The sequence below is a fragment of the Cricetulus griseus genome, chromosome 8 (assembly GCF_003668045.3).
Source record: "Cricetulus griseus strain 17A/GY chromosome 8, alternate assembly CriGri-PICRH-1.0, whole genome shotgun sequence".
NCBI classification, from domain to species: domain Eukaryota; kingdom Metazoa; phylum Chordata; class Mammalia; order Rodentia; family Cricetidae; genus Cricetulus; species Cricetulus griseus.
The window spans coordinates 92,499,166-92,514,517 of record NC_048601.1 but is presented as its reverse complement, the minus strand read 5'-3'; the positions used below and the strand labels follow the sequence as shown (position 1 = coordinate 92,514,517).

General features: G+C 38.9%; 1 protein-coding gene across 5 annotated transcripts in view; it reads right to left on the bottom strand.

The window, feature by feature from the left end:
* The window catches only part of Fam126a (family with sequence similarity 126 member A), a 79,239-nt gene that overhangs the window by 43,600 nt on the left and 20,287 nt on the right, over positions 1-15,352 (bottom strand). Inside the window, exon 2 of one of the 5 annotated variants that reach the window (XM_027429571.2) lies at positions 2,446-2,598. The exons of 3 other annotated variants lie outside the window; for them this stretch is intronic. The gene's annotated coding sequence lies outside the window, so the exon portion shown is untranslated. Of the gene's footprint in view, positions 1-2,445; positions 2,877-15,352 lie in introns of all 5 variants that reach the window. One more of the 5 variants, XM_035448925.1, reaches the window with a different exon arrangement.

The window sequence follows — 15,352 nt, the reverse complement described above, 5'->3', positions numbered from 1 at the left end:
TTACATTCTTTGTTGTTGGACTGTTCTGTTTTTGCTTTGTCTTGTTTGGTTGGTTAGCTGGATGTTTTTGGAAACAGGGTCTTACTGTATAGCGCAGCTGCCCTCCAATGCACAGCCCTCCTGTCCCAGGAGGAACCCACACTCAGTTACTTCACATTGTTACTCATTTTCTCCCACCTCTACCTACTGACATTATATTTCCTTTTGTGTATATTTGCAAAACAAAACAAGGAGATACATATATTTTCTTTTTATATTCTACTGCTGAATAAATGTTAAAAAGTTATCACAAATACACCATCACAAACCACTACAAATAATAGGGATGGTAAGACTTTCACAAAAATTCAAAACAGCTGCTACTAAAATGAAGACTTATTTTTATACTACTAAGAAGCATCAACGGGATGTGCAAACAGCACAAGATAGTCAAGGACACCTTGAAAGCAACAGAGATGGAAGACCTGAGTATGGTGATATGTTATTTATGATTTATTAAAGCTTGCCTGAGGATTCAGAAAGCAAAGCCAGCCTCAGGCTATAGAGGTCAGGCAGTGGTGATACACACCTTTAATCCCAGCAGCCATACTAGCTAGCCAGGCAGTGGTGGCACACCTTCAATCTCAGGACTCAGGAGACAGGCAGATGGATCTCTCTGAGTTCAGGGTCACCCTTGCCTACACAAGAGTGAAGAGTAACAGAGCTCACACCTTTGATACCAGCACTAGGGAGGTGGAGACAGGAGTGATATGGCTGGGTGGAGAAAGGAATAAAAGGAGACAGAGACAGGAACTGAGAGCTTTTGCCTCTGAGGATTCATGGAGGCAGGACTGCCATTTCAGCTTGGCAGAGTTAAGATCTACTGGCTTGGCTGCCTTGCTTCTCTAATCTTCAGCTTGAAGCTTGAACCCTAATATCAGTCTCTTGGTTTTTATTATTTGTGCTACACCTGGGCTTCCAGATAGCAGAGTTCACTCTGAAACTTAAACTTTCAGCTAACTCAACATGGTATTCTCAGAGGGACAGGAAAATAAGCTAACAGACCAGAATGGAGTGGTCAGAAATGGACCTACAAATACATGTCCATTTGATTTACTGTAATTCTGTGAGGGAAGGACAGTCTTTACAATAAATGTGACGGGGCCAACTGGACAGTTGTGTGGGCACCAATAAACAAAGAACCATGATGCCAGATAACATGAAAAACCCATTTCTAGTTGAATTATAGGTCTAATTAGAAAAAAATGTAAGAAAGGACTTTCATCTTTCTTAAAAGGCACAGAAGTGCTAATCATAGGTGGGAGAATGATACATTGGACATCATTAAAGGTAAGAGTTGTTTATTCATCAAAAGATACCACTTAAAGACTAAGACAGCAACTCATCATATACGCACACAACCAAAAGTCTCATATCCAGAATATATAAAGACTGTTTAAGAAAAAGGCAGAAAACCTAATAGGAAAACAAAGACCACCACTTAGCCAGACAGAAATCTAACAAAAGAGAAAGAAGTCCACAACTTCTTTAATTATGGAAGAGTCAATAAAGATGTACAAAAAAAACATTATGCACTCCTTCACCCCCCCCCCGTCTTTCTCCCTCCCTCCCTCCCTCCCTCCCTCCTCCCTCCCCTCCACAGTATAGCTAGAATGAAAGATAGATAATACCATGTGTGGCAGTTTGAATAAGATGTCCCCTCTCATAAATCTGTCTCCATTTGGTGGCTGTGTGTAGAGGACTAGGGAGAAGACTAGAGGAGATGATGGACAAGGTAAATATGCCCTACCTTTCTAATGTGCATACATGAAAACTGTCAAGACGGTAGGTCTTAGGAGTTCTCACCACTCACAAAAACCAAGTACGCAAAGTGATGGACTTGTTATTGTGGACATGTATCAAAACATTATGTTGGCCAGGCCTGTAATACCAGCACTTGTGAAGCTGAGGCTGAAAAATGACCATAAATTCAAGGCCAGCCTGGGTTGTACAGTGAGTCCAAAGCAAGCCTGGGCTACATAGCAAGAACTTTCCAAAACAAAACAAAACAAAAAAACAGAAACATGGTGTACATGATAACATATATGTCTTTTTTGTGACAGGATCTGGTCCCGACTGGCCTCAAACTCATGATCCTGATGCCTCTATCTCCTGAGTGCAGTTTATACAATTTTTATCAATTATAGCTTAGTAAAGCTTTGAAAAAACCAAATCTACATATGGTTTAAAAAAATCCTTTCAAGGTGATTTATTTAACTTTTTAAAACTTGTTATTATAATTGCAACATTTCTTCTTTTACTTTCTTCCCTCCAAACCTCCCCACTATCCCTCAAACTCATGGCTTTTGCTTTCATTAGTTGTTATTACATGCATATCTGTTTTCTGTATACACAGATATATTCCTAAATAGAACCTGCTTAGTCTGTATAATGTCCAAGTCTTACCATTTTGCATTAAACAGCCACTTGCTGTGTTCTTCCCTGGGAAAGACCATCTCTCACGTTTCCAGCTTTCCTCAGTTGCCTGTAGTTCTTTGTAAGGTGAGGAGGCCTCAGGAGCTTTTCCTTCTCCACTTTAGCATGTCCATTAGGGCTGTCCTGCTCAGCACACATTTGGGCAGTCATGTTGGTGAGACTTTATGAGTGTATCTTCTGACATCACTAGGAGACACAGTCTCACAGCAAACCCCCTGATCCTCTGGTTCTTACAATCTTTCTACCCTTTCTGCAAATTCCCTAAGCTTTGGGTTTGGAAATGTTTTGTAGCTGTATCCATTGGGACTACGTTCCACAATTCTGTGTATTGATTGGTTGTGGTTTTCTGTATTGGTCTCCATCTGTTGCAAAGAGAAGTTTTCTTGATGTTTCTCACGTATCTGTGAGAATAAGGACAAATGTTTATGGATTGTTGTTAGGGATTATGCTGGCTTAGTAAAGTAGCAGTTGTAGATTTCCTCTAACAGCCATGACTTCACTAACACTTAGTAGTTAGCTAGGTTGAACAGGGCCTGAGTCCAATCAGAGAGCTGCTGGTTACTGCCCCAAGGTGTGTGAGCCACCTCTGTACCCTTAGGTCATCGTGCCATGCTGGCTGATGATGTGGTTCATAGGTGTTAGAGCTGGGTACGACTGTTGGTTGCCTCCCTCATTTAGAAGCTTGCATGATGCCTACTGGTTCCATGAAAGTTAGTCCTCAGGAAGGAAGTATCCAGGTCAGTTCCAGCACAGGGGTCTCTGGGCCCTGTTTCTGAAATGCATGGCGTCTTCAGCAACAGGGATCCCCTTTCATCTCTAGGGAGCAATCAAGGGCAACAGCAATAGGCTGTATATTTTGGGAGTGTCATGGACAGCTCTGGCCAACAACTCAAGAGGGTTTTTCATGCCTAGTATTTGTTAGGTGGTCTTTGACTCTTGGAGGGAGAATCATCAACCCGTATAAGGGAAGTTCATTAAAATTATAGATGATATTTATTCACAGAATTACATGCATTACAGTTTTTCAGGTAAATAGTTAATAGTATGATTCCATGTGGCTTTTTCGGAAATCCCTATTGTTATTTTACACCCTCCCCTTCTCCTATATTTGCTTCCCTCTCCCTCCTTAAAGAGTCCTTCCTTTCCCATTCCCCCATCAGATCACTTATATCCTGTTATTCCACTGTCTCCTCCTCTCACCTTCTTCTGTACTTACCCCTTTCATCTCGCTAAGGAGTTCCCCTTTCCCATTTCCCAACCAGATGACTTGTACCCTGCCATTCCCTCTCTATTGTTCCCCAACTCCTTATCCTGGCAATGGTTCCCTTTTACTTTCCTGGTTGCTACAGGTTACGTACTAACTTCTGAAGATTTGGAGATAGGAACCTCCAATGAGAGAATATGCAACTTTCTGGGTTTAGGTTACCTCACTCAATATGATCTTTTCTAGATCTGTCCATTTATCTGAAAAGCTCATGATTTCATTTTTCTTAACAGCTGACTAGTATTCCATAGTATGTATGTACCATGTTTTTGTTATCCATTTGTCAGTTGAAGGGCATTTAGGTTGGCTGAGCAAATATATACGGAATTGGCTGTCAAGTCCTTGGGTATATGCCAAGAATGGAATAGCTGGATCTCAATGTAGATGTAATCCCAGTTTCCTAAGGAACCACCATGCTGATTTCCATAGTGGTTGTACAAGTTTACACTCCCACCGGCAATAAATAAGTGTTTTCCTTTCTCCACATCCTCACCAGAATAAACTGTCATTTGTTTTTATTGATTTTGGTCATGATTTGGCTATTCAATTTAAAGTAGTTTTAATTTGCATTTCCCTAAATAACTAAGGATATCAAATGTTTCTTTGTTTCCCAGCTACTTGTGTTTCTTCTTTTGAGAACTCTGCTTAGTTCTGTACCTCATTTTTAAAAATGAATTATTTGTTTTCTTGATGTCCAGTATTTTTTAGTTATTTATATATTTTATATACTAACCCTCTATTACAGTGGTTCTCAATCTTTCCAATGCTGTGACCCTTTAATACAGTTCCTCATGTTGTGGGGATTCCCAACTATAAAGTTACTTTGTGGATATTTCGTAACTGTACATTTGATACTGTTATGAACTGTAATGTAAATATCTGATGTGCAGGATGGTCTTAGGCAACCCCTGTGAAAGGATCACTCAGCCCCCAACAGGTTGAGAACTGCTGCTCTATTGGATGTGCAATTAGCTGAGTTTCTTTCCCATTCTGTAGCTTGCTGCTTTGTCCAAAGGATGGTCCCTTTGCCAAACTGAATACTTTCAGTGTCATGAGGTCCCATTTATTAAATGTTGTTATAGTGTCTGTGCTATCAGTGTCTTATTCAGAAAGTCTTTTCCCATGCCAATGATTCAAGACTGTTCTCTGCTTTTTTTTTTTTTTTTTTTTCCTGTAAGATTCTGAGTATCAGGTCTTTTGTTAAGGTCTTTAATGCATTTGGAGTTGAGATTTGTGAAAGGTGATAAATATGGATCTATTTGCATTCTTCTGCAATGAAGACATTCATTGAAGATGCTATTTTTCTCTCAGTGTATTTTTTTTTTTGCTTATTTGTCAACAAAAATATCCACAGATGAGTGGCCTTATGTCTGGGTCTGTTAACTTCATTCCATTGATCAATATGTCTGTTTTTGTGCCAATACCATGCTGGTTTTACTACTATAGCTCCATATTACAATTTGAGATCGGGAAATGGTGTTACCTCTTGTAGTTCTTTTATCATTCAGGAGGTCTCAGCTATCTTGGTTTTTAGTGTGTGTGTGTGTGTGTGTGTGTGTGTGTGTGTGTGTGTGTGTGAGTGTGTGTGTGTGTGTGTGTGTATTTCCACATGAAGCTGAAAATTGTCATTTCAAGTCCTGCAAAGAATTACGTTAGAATTTTGATGGAGACTGCATTAACTCTGTAGATTTGCTTTTGGTGGGATGGCCATTTTCACTATAATAACCCTACCAATCCATGAATCATGGGAGATCTTTCCATCTCGTAATGTCTTCTTCAATTTCTTTCTTTAATCTCTTAAAGTTATAATAAGTCTTTCACTTGGTTGGTTAGTGTTATCCCAGAATATTTTTTTCAGGATATTGTGAAAGGTACTGTTCCCCTGATTTCTTCCTCAGTCTGTTTGCCATCAGCATATAAGAAGGCAAGTGACTTTTCTGTGTTAATTTTGTATCCTGCTACTTTGATGAAAGTGTTTATCCATTGTAGAATTTTCTTGGTGGATTTTTTTAGGTTAATTTATGCATAAAATCCTATCTGTAAATAAAAATACTTTGGCTTCTCCCTCTCCTGTTTGTGTCAAGATGACATTTTCAAATATTTCATCATAATGGTGGTGCACACCTCTAACCCCAGCAGTCAGGGGGCAGAAGCAGGTGAGTTCAGAGCCAGCCTGATCTACAGAGTGAGTTACAGAACAGCCAGGGCTACACAGACAAACCCTGTCTTGAAAAAACAAAGGAATAAAAAATTTTCTTCAAAACAAGAAAAGGTATAATTCTAGAAATGAGATCTAAATAATTATTGCATTTTACAGGAAAGATACTAATGTAATTCTATAAAGATCAGGATGCATAGTTTAAAGAAACTCAAGAAGAAAAGTCGCCAGTATTGGCTGGCTGAAGCTTTTTTTTGTTTTGTTTTTACCCCACATTCATAACATTATGTCATTGTTTTAACAGTTTGTTCCATTAGGCCCAGGCTCTAAGATGAACCACAGTTACAATTTAAAGGTATCACGGAATTAGGCAGGGCAAAATGCAAAGTGACCTCAGAATAGAACAATGACTTAGAAACACTCTGTTTACCAGCAAGCAGCAAGAGACTTTGCATAGTTGTCCCTGCACCCCTGAACTGCCTTCTGAATATGGAACCTATTAACGCCACAGCAAAGCCTTCATTATGTAACAGCCAGCTCTGTGCAAAGTAGAATATATCAAGCAGCATTCAAAACATACTCTTACTTTTTAAAATGCTTCCCAAGGTGAAAGGAACAAAATTAAAATACAAATTTCCCCCTGGGTAACTAACTTCCTATTTTTCTCAAATATGTTCTGGAGCACAGTAGTTAAAATTATATTAGACAGTTCAGTAAAATTCTAAGTAGCATTTAACAAGTGTAGTCTACGAAATTGTTATATTTCTAACATAATAAAACTTTCCCAAATCTAACATTGTATTCAATTCCCACACTATATTCTTGTTTTAACTCTTAATGATAACCAAAATTCATCATTTAAAAGTGTTGTCATCAGAGACATACAGCATTATAATGGTTTTCGTTAATCCCAAAGATCCAAGGAGAAAGACTACTGACCCAAATCTTTAAGGCCAAATTAATTAAAACAAACAATTAATTAATGCAAGCCTTTTTATTTATGTACATAGGCTGCCTCCCCCTAAGGCAGGGTTCATGAGATCAGCATTGGACATGGACAAGATAATGGTTTTTATAGTTCAGGGGTAGGGGATTCCCAAATGGAGGATTTGGCAGGATTATATAAACTGCAAAGCAAGATGATCATAACAAGATAGTCATAACAAGGTAGTCATGACAACCTTTTCAAAGGTAGGGTGGCAAGATAGTCATAACAACTTTTTGAAACAAAGATATGGTTGCCATTTCCTGGAATAGGCAGTACAGAACTATTTGTAATTGATGTTACAGGTGGGCATGGGTCAATCTTTGAGAAACCTCATTTCTTTTTACTATAATATGGGTTTCAAGCCTAAGATGGAGGCAGGCTAGTTCATCAGTTTTATCATCAGCCAACTAAAGAATATAAAAAACTTGAACTATAAATCTAATATTTTCCTCATTCCTACTATAATTTCATATAATCTTCTTCATCATGAGGTATTCATTATATAAAGTACAACAAAATGTGTATATATATATACATATATATATGTATAATACATATATATATCTTATTATTTTGAAAATCAAGTTTCTATTCATGGATAGTGATATATCATGATTTTTACATGTATTTATTTCAATGGGGTTGGGTACATATGAAGTCAGTGGACAGCCTGCAGGAGACAGTTCTCTTGATCAAACTTGTAGGTTCCAGGGATTAAATTCAAGTTGTCAAGCTTGGAAACAAGCACCTTTACCCACTGAGCCATCTTAGCAGCCCCACATCATTAAATGTTAAACTTCTCCCCTATGTGAAGAGCCCATTGCCACAGCTAATTAAGTGCTGTCAGAGTGTTCTCACAGTTACAAGGTAAAATTCAGGGAAACAGAGTAGAGGGAACTGTTCAAATTATGTCACAGAACAAAGCTGATTCCATCTATGGATGTTACTGTTAAGAGTCTGACTAAGAACTGAGATGTTGTATGAAGCAGAGGATGAGGTACTGCTGGCTGCCCCAGGAAACTACGGCTCAACACACAAGGAAGGAGAAGGTAGACGTGTGGGAATCTTTTAATGCCTGCTGTGTAAACCTGTTTTCCCTATAAATCACAAATCACCTATCTGGTTACTGAAAATTGAGCATTTTTTTTAACTCAAAGAAATATTTTTTTGCCTAGTCCACAGACAAATAACAACATGCTGGAATGTCAGTGTGCTATGGAAACCAGCCCTGAGGGTGCCTGTTGGGAAAGTTAGGACAATAGAAGGAGAGATGGCAATCACTCCTCTCATTTCCATCTCCTATTCTTCTTAAATTCTCCACAACTTCAGAAAAATAACTTGTCCAAGAACAGGATATTTGACATGAACTCTAAAGGGGAAGTTAAAAAGAGTATTTTTCAACAACCATGTTGATATTTGAATTAGTCCTACAGCTGCTTTGACCAAACCCACATAGTGAAAAATACCAGGAGTCCTGAGGCCAGGCTTGAAGACCTCTGCCACTTTACCCCCTACACTTGGGGTCCCTCCTCTTGTAACTCAGGTGGCACAGTTAATGAAGCCCAAACCACCATGAAGACTGTATGGAAAAGAACTGGGGCCCCTGCAAAGCTACCAGACATGAGACTCAGCCAGTCTTATGTGTCCTCGTAAGGGAAGCCTACAAGAAGTTCTGCTGGGCTAAGCAATGAAATTTGATAATAGTCTGACAGGCAGCAACAGATACACAAAACACTAACCCCTCTCTCTGTCTCTGTCCTGTCTCTCTCTGCCATTACCCTCACCCCACCCCCAACCCTCCGTCATCTCTTCTGTCTTCTTCCCCTCTGTGTCTGGCTAAGCAGCTGAGGCTGGCCTCAAATTGGCAGCACTTCTGTCCCTGCCTCCTAAATGCTGGGATCACAGGTGTGTGTCACCACGATCAGCCAAAAGACTATCTTTAACATTTAAAACACACAATCTCTGTGCAAGGTATCATTGAAGAGACCTCGTAACAGGCTTTTAAAAGGTCAATACAATAAGGAATTCAGAGTTGATATAATAATAAACAAGCATTATTACTGGGAATGTCAGTACAAAATTGGCATTGAGGGGCTAAAGATGGCTCAGCAGTTAAAAGCACTTCAGTCCACCGCCCATGTGACGGCTCAGGCAGCAAACACCCTCTTCTGTCCTCCACAGTCACCCATGCACACACACACACACACACACACACACACACACACACACACGAGAGAGAGAGAGAGAGAGAGAGAGAGAGAGAGAGAGAGAGAGAGAGAGAAATAATAATAAAAATAAATACTTTAAATTGTCATTTAAAACGTAGCCGGGTGGTGGTGGCGCACACCTTTAGTCCCACCACTTGGGAGGCAGAGGCAGGCAGATCTCTGTGAGTTCGAGACCAGCCTGGTCTACAAGAGCTAGTTCCAGGACAGGCTCCAAAGCCACAGAGAAATCTTGTCTTGAAAAACTAAATAGATAGATAGATAGATAGATAGATAGATAGATAGATAGATGAAATGAAATATGCAATGCAAATCTCACTACTTTGTTAGACATTCTCAATTTTAACACTTTAACATTTCAGAAAAAGATACATGTAAAAGACCATAATCCATTATGTCTTAAATGTCCATAATGTCTTAAAAGATGAATACACAGATAGTTTTCAAACATTAGTATTTTCCCAAGGGATAATTTATATTGATGACAAAACTAAGAGCACAATTTTATGCACAATATCTTTAAATAAAAACTCTGAATTTTGAGACTTAAAGCCTCTTCAAAAGTTGGAAAGAGGAGATAATCACAACAGATTTAGAAACTATATAATAAAACTACCAAAAAAAAAAAAAACAGTTTCATACCACCAAGAAAGCACAAATCATCAAAGCCATAGTATGAAACAGATGCTTGGGTTTTTGTTGTTGAGACGGGGCTTCATGTAGCCTAAGCTGTCCTCTGTAGCTGAGAATGAACCTCCCATCTGCGTCTTGCACATGCAAAGGCTACAGATGTGCACTGCCATGCCAGGTTTCATGTAGTGCTAGGGACAAGACCAGAACTCTGCATATACTGTGTAAGTATTATACCATCATCAGAGCTATGTCCCCAACTCTAGAATGTTTTCTAAAACAAATGCTAAACCCGAGGCATGTGTTATTCTCATATCAATATGAAGTGTCATTTCATCATCTGTGTGGCTCTAACTAAAAGAAACTGGTCAAGAAATTGAAGGTAGTTCCATAAAGGCTGTGTGATTGCTCACTCAAGAGAGAATACCTGCAAAGAACCTTGCAGACATCCAAAAACAGAACTATAGTTTAACACTCTTGAGGAGACTGGACATAAACGTTAGTCTGTTTCCTAAAAGCCATTGGTCATCTGCTGTCACTCCGTGTGCCATGTTGTTTGCTCACTGGCTTCCTAACTAAAGTGCAGTAGCCCACAATGGTCATTCTATCATTTCTGCTCCAGATCCATGAGCATTTCCACATCAAACCCATGTGTCTCAATTTCCTAATTCTAAACTCCTCAAATAAATCTCTGGTTGAGCCCTAATTTCCTCATATTGGGCCTGAATACAACTGCTTGCCATCTCAGAGGCCAGCTGATCCAAGAGTTGAGACCAAAGTAAAGAGTCAGGTAGAAAAAAAGTTTGTTTGGGAGGGTTTTTAAAGGACAGAAATGGTAAACATATCAAATATTTGTATAAATATAATAACTCCAGAGAAATCTAACAGGATACTACACTATTATCAAGGGAACCTAAAACTTTATAAATTTCCTTAGCAACAAAGTTCCTCAGAAAGAGTTCATATCATGTGTGGTGGTTTGACCCATAAGGAGTGGCACTATTAGAAGGTATGGCGTTGTTGGAGTAGGTTGGCCTTGTTGGGGTTAGTGTGTCACTGTGGAGCTGGCTTTGAGGTCTCATATGCTCAAGCTACTCCCATTATGGCGCACAGTCTCCTGCTGCTGCCACCTGTGGATCAAGGTGTAGAACTCTCAGCTCCTTCTCCAGCACCATGTCTGCCTGTACACTGCCACGTTCCACCACCAATTAAATACTTTCCTTTATAGGAGCTGCCTTGTTCATGGTGTCTCTTCACAGCAATAGAAACCCTAACTAAGACATTAGGCTTAGAATCAGTAAAACCCTGAGTTCTTTAAAAAGCAAAACAAAACAGCTGCCAAACTGATCACTCTCACCTTGCACTTACTTAGCCATATTTTTACCATTTAAGTTACAGTATGGCATTGCTTCATTGGCTCACACATAATAAGCACATAAACACTTGCTTTTATGGATGAATACATGAACATACATAAATTTTTGCTAGTTTGAATCATGGATTCTGTTTTCTGAGTTGATTCTCAGAATCAGCTTCTGGTCTTCTTGCTGCTACCTCCCAAGTTGTGGAATTACAGAATATGCAACTCTACCTGGTTTATGCTGTGCTAGGGATCAAGCCCAGGGCTTCATGCATGCTAGGTAAGCACTCTTCAGCTGAACTATATTTCCAGCCCCATCCTCACTTTTTAATAGCACAATCACATCCTTAATTAATCATCCCAAGGTAGATGACATCACAGCATGCAATAAGAGTCATCCTAAAAGGAAGGAAGTCTCTCTCTCTCTCTCTCTCTCTCTCGTGTGTGTGTGTGTGTGTGTGTGTGTGTGTGTGTACACATGCCTGCAATGATGGTCAGAGGACAACCTGCTAGAGTCACTTCTTTCCTTAGGTTCTGAGAATCTAACTCAGGTCATTAGGTTTAATGACAAGTGTTTTTTGCTTCACTGAGCCATATCAGCAGCACAAGAATTTTATACTAAAAAAAAAAAATGTAAGGATCAAAATCAGAGACATGTAAAGTCATCCAACAATAATTGTTATGATGTTACCCAAACTGGGTATAGTCTGAGTATAGTCAAATTAAGTAAATATTCATGCTAAAAATCCATACCTTAATATAGATAATATAGGAAAGGAATAGGGTTCTATGCTGATGAAAGATCAAAAAAAGGCAATAAAATAGAAATCTCTGAATGAAAAAATAGGAGAAATGTCAAGAGGAAAAGCATGAACTATAAGGGTCAAAAGAAAATCTGATGGCCCAAGAGCATAAAACAAAACAAGGACAATGGGATGAAATCAATGAAGTCAGGTTTTCACTAAGCTCTAGGAGAGGGAAAAATAAAAGCAATTATGTTGGCAATACATTTACAGTATGAAGGACTATTAGCTGCTTTTCTATCGCTGTGATAAAACACCATATCCAAGACAACTTATAGAAGGAAGGTTTTATTTCGGTCTTACAGTTCCAGAGGGACAGGAGTCCATCACTATCATGGCAAGGAACATGACAAGTAGGCAGTCATGGTACTGGAACAATAGCTGAGTGCTCACATCTTGATCCACAGACAGGAAGCAGAGAGCAGATACACTGGGAATGGCTCCAGACTTTTGAAACTCAGAAGCTGGCCCCCAATGAACACACCTCCTTCAATAAGGCCACACCCCCTAATCCTTTCCAAACAGTTCCAACAACTTGGGACCAAGTATTCAAACATATGAGCCTATGGGGGTCATTCTCATTCAAATCACCATTGTAGGTAAGAAAAATGAACTCTTTTTGCCTACTGTAAACAAAAACATTCATTGTAAAATATTCCATGTCTAACTTTCTCATCAATAATTTAAGTTTATAACAATAAATTTATAACAATTTATATGTTATAAATGATTCCTAACATGATGATTTGTAACTTCTTGGCCTCATTCTGCCCTTATGTTTATAGTCCAGAATACCAATGATTCTATATTATTCAACATTTACTTATGGAAAACATTATTTTATAAGAAAGGTTAATGCCATTAAGTGGATTCATACATATTTTATGTTATTGGCTCTAAGCAGAGAAAATGACTTTGAACTTGAAAAGGACTTTGCAGTTTCTTTTAAACTATCCAACAGCTTGCTTTAAGTACTGCTTGAGGTAAAAATCAAGTTTATAACATGTTAAAAAAACAAACAAACCCAGCCAGGCAGTGGTGGCTCCTGCCTTTAATCCCAGCACTCGGGAGGCACAGACAGGTGGATCTCTGTGAGCTCAACACCAGCCTGATCTACAAGAGCTAGTTCCAGGACAGCCTCCAAAGCCACAGAGAAATCCTGTCTTGAACCCCACCCAAACCCCACCCAAAAAATCCTGTTATACAAAGTGATAGATGGCACTGCAAAACTAAAAGAACTTTTCTTTTTCTTTAATGGAATTTGTGTGTGTTTGTTTGTTTATGGTTTTCTGAGACAGGGTTTCTTGGTGTAGCCCAGGCTGTCCTGATACTCTGTAGATCAGGTTGTAGACCAGATCCACTCTGCTTCACAAGTGCTGGAATTAAACACATGGGCCACTAAGCCCAGCTTAAAGAACAGTTTTGTTTTGTTTTTTTATGTACTAGAATATTCGTAATACAAACGTTTAAGTTCTCCTTAGAAAGAACTAAAAATACAGAAGTCTCATGAGGTGGCTGGGGATGTAGCTCAGCAGTAGAAAGAGCACTTATCTACACACAAGCCCTGAGTATGGGCAGGAATGTGGGGGTAGAGAATCCAGTCAGGAACTCCCTTCCTTTTTTCTTTGTTTTTTGTTCTTGTCAGAAGACTTCTTACCTGTATGGTTAAGTAGTTGCCGTCCCATTTGATAACCAACTAAAATATAAAATATTTGGAGAAAAATGTTTTGCTCTCCTTTCAAAAATTTTATTTCTATCTATGTTGAGGGGGGTGCTCTCAGAGCCAGAAGAGGACAACAGATCCCCTTGAGTTGGAGTTATAGGTGGCTGTGAAAAACCCAATGTAGGTTGGTGCTGGCTACCAAACTAAGGTCCTCTGGAAGAGCAAAAGTGTTCTCAATTTCTGGGTCATCTCTCCAACCCTTGCTTCTCATTTCTGAAGGACCTACCACATTCACCTAAAAGAACAAACCTCAAAAAAAGAAAATGAGAATTCTACTAGCAACATACATTATTTGCCATTTTACTTTATTTGTTATTTATTTACTTCCAGCTTTTTGAGACAGGGTCTTATGTAGCCCACGCTGGCCTAGAGCTCACAGTGATTATGCTCCCTCAGCCTTCCAAGTTCTGGTATTATAAGATACTCACTCAGCTCATAATTTTATTCTATTTAATAATATTTTATGTTTGGTTGTTGTTGCTTGCTTGCTTAGTCGAAACAAGGTATGTAGCCCTAGCTGACCTGGAACTTGCTATGGTAGGCCAGCTCACATCAAACCCACAGAGATTCACCTGCCTCTACATTCTGAGTACAGGAAATAAAGGCACATGCCACTATACCCAGCTAATGTAATATTTTTCCAAATATAAATTATATAGCCATGTTAGGCTTGAAATACAGCTCAGTTAGGAGACTGCTTGCTTAATATGCACAAGGCCCTGGGTTCTGTCTCCAGCACCACAATAAAATAAAAATTTAAACTAAAAAAATAAAATAAAATTATGTAACAACTGCAGAGTTTAAAATTGTGTTAGTAATTATAGACAAAATTAGGCTCAGATATTATTAGCATAAATACATACAATATCTCATAACTATTTGCTGAATAAAGGATTACAATTTCACCCATCACGATGCTTGTCAAATTTGCCATCTGCTCTCCATCTCCACAGCAACTCTGAGAGCCTGGGTTTCATTGTCTGCACAGTTGCTCATGCAGCCTTCCTGCTCCTGGACCCCACCCCTCCCTTCTTCAGCGCACCATGTGAGATACTGCCATATTGATCTTCCTGAAACACCATGCTTCCTCTGAATACACACAACCATCATAGCTCAGGTCTTCCTCATCAAACTCACCCTACAGAATGGGCTTAGTTTACTTATCTCAACTTCTCTTGTCCAGTCTAAAATATGCCAAAGCCATTCCAGCCTCTGTGCAACTACTTCTCTCTGCTGTCTTCCTTTTGCTTGTCAGCTTTTTACAGTCTGCGCAGAAATAACTCCGGGTTCATGCTGATGAGGTGTGTGTTTGCCAAGGGAAAATGTTCAGGGAGCGTCATGGCACTGTATCTGTGAGCCACCAAAGTCTCACCCAATGGCATAGAGACTGACTAATATATGTAACCACTTAGAAAATCTCTTACTAGAAATAAAATTATGTATTTCATTAAATATAAGAACACCATAAAATGAAATTTTCAAATATAGTATTAGGTAGAAATATGCAAGAGCAATTATTGGATGAACAATTTTTTTTAAAAAACATGTTTATATTATCTTTCACAAAATATAACTGTAGCACTTGTTAGGTGATTCAAGTACCACATCAGTCAATCAAACTTCATTTAACTCTGATGACTAACACACAAAACTCTTAAAGTCATCTGACAGATTTTAAGAGGTTGCTGTAAAAATTTTGAACTAGGAATTATCTGAAGAGAATTAA